Source organism: Eleginops maclovinus, chromosome 22 (assembly GCF_036324505.1).
Source record: "Eleginops maclovinus isolate JMC-PN-2008 ecotype Puerto Natales chromosome 22, JC_Emac_rtc_rv5, whole genome shotgun sequence".
NCBI lineage: Eukaryota > Metazoa > Chordata > Actinopteri > Perciformes > Eleginopidae > Eleginops > Eleginops maclovinus.
The window spans coordinates 21,781,290-21,783,679 of NC_086370.1; positions in this window are offsets into that span (position 1 = coordinate 21,781,290).

Genomic DNA, 2,390 nt, shown 5'->3' on the forward strand with positions numbered 1-2,390 from the left:
CATCATACAATCTGTTATATTGAAGGACACGATCTTAATTATATTTCAGTTTTCTTGCAAAAAATGCGAAGAAAACATCATTTTTGTTTTATCATAAACATTCCTGGACACCACAAGACTGCAACACACATGACCATTTCACTATGCAGAAATTAAAACGGAAACAAAGGCGTTTATGACTGCGAGGGTTTCAGTCTAGATCTGGGGAACTTTACGCAAACCTTTACCGTTTAAACTCCGGATGCTTGCTTAAATCTTATTTTATTGTAACACTTAGAAGGCAAGAATTCAAAGTGTACCTCCAGCTTTTTTTTAAATCGTGATTTCTTGCAATGACTGCGAAGTATTTCAGTCAGGGTTTTGTGTGGTTTTGGAGATGTTTGACGTAATTCTTTACCGTTTAAAACCCGGATTATTGCTTTAATGTTATCTAGATTGTGTAGTTTTAATTGCCAGCATTCAAAATAGGCCCAAGGTTGTAATGCCTCATAGGGTATGTTATAATAAAGGACGACATTGTAATTATAATCCTGCTTTCTTGCAACGAGGGCGATAAAGATATCATACTTGTCTCGTTTCCAAATGTAATCGTCAGGGCATTTTATGCACGCAGTTACGTATTTATGTCCATGTCGATTGTGCTTTGATATTCAATCAGAAATAACTACATTAAAGTCGAGAAATACAAAACAATAGGAATAATAATACTTGCAAATAAAGGCCTCTTCCATTTATTCACTTTCCTAAATTACGTGATTTTTGTTTGAGTGAATATAAATCTGTGCATTCATTTCAGGAATGGCCTTTTCCTTGTTTTGCAAATCCTAACACATTTGTATTCATTATAACAAAATAAAAACCTATATTTAACAACCCAATCGCAGGCCAAACACATACACATGCAGAAGAAGTATTGCACAATAAAGGCCAAACATGTAAGTAGCACATTTGCAACAACGAAAAAGGAAGTTATCATTCCGATGAAAGGCTACAGAGCCCTCCAATGCAAACAAACGAAACAGCCGCACTCAGTCAGCTACAACAAAGGGAATTATGCTGCAGCAATTAAAAAGGACGGTGATCAAATCACTGCCCCTGATTAAATGCTGTTCCCAACACAACATCTGCAATCACACAACATCTATTCACGGTAGCTCGTTAGGCCATAACCACTGCATCATGAACACTGAAACTTTATTCCTGCAGCATGCTTTATAGTGTCCGTGCAGCACATGTATTAGGAGGGAGGCAACAACGAAAAGGAGCCTTATTTATGTTCATATAAACATTTCTTTACAGCATTAAAGTCATATTAAAACGCTTGTACTTTATATGTGTAATGACTAAGTATGTCCGCAAGGTGGGGGTGTTGCTCTAGCTTGGACATGAACACACATGGTGTAATGGTTAGCACTCTGGACTCTGAATCCAGCGATCTGAGTTCAAGTCTCAGTAGAACCTGACTCTTTGTACAGTCTCACTAAACACCTCATTGAAGTAGTTTAATTACACTGAGCTCTCAGGCTTTTCTACTGTGGATCATTTCACAACTGCGGATTAATAGGGGGTGCAGCGATGACGTAACAGAACGGGGCATTTTGCTGGGCCCCCCCCCCCAAAAAAAGGCACTGGGACTTTGACGTTAGGCTACATACAACCTGATATACAAATACAAAACATGACCAAAAATATTCAGTGTTATATATATATTTTAAATTATTAAAATTATATAAATGAATATTTCCTGTTTTTTAGTGGTACTTTTTAAATATTTATTTGTATTGTTATTACTTTTTAAATATGTATTTGTATTATTATTACTTTTTAAATTATATTTTTAATGTTAATTTACCTTATTTTTCTTTTGTTGCACATTCTTACTTTTTATGAAATTTATTTTATTTACCGTTCATTTTATAATTGAACAACAATGAAAACATTTTTCCCCCCAGGGATTATTAAAGTATTTCTTTATTTAAGGTGAAGCACATTTTTCCTGTTAATATTAGACTCCAATGGTCCATAAATAAAAATACAAATTAAGCATCATCTAAACTTTTTGTAAAATGACATGGAAACCCTTCACTTATTTAAATTAGCTTTTATTTTATTATTTTAAAAAAAGCTTTTTTCCACAATATTAGTTTCCTCTGCTTTTTCCTCACTTTTCTATATTCTCTTTTTGTTTGCTTTAACATCACAGGGGCTTAAAGACTACATTTCCTTGACATCTTCTGCAAAATACAAACATCTCATACAGTATTTGATAAAAGCATACACATAATTATGAACCAAGTATTTAAAAAATAATAATATTGCCTTTTAAAAAGCCCTTTCTTTCACCTCTAATGACAAAAGACTGAGTTTTAAAGCATTAAAATGCTGTCAAC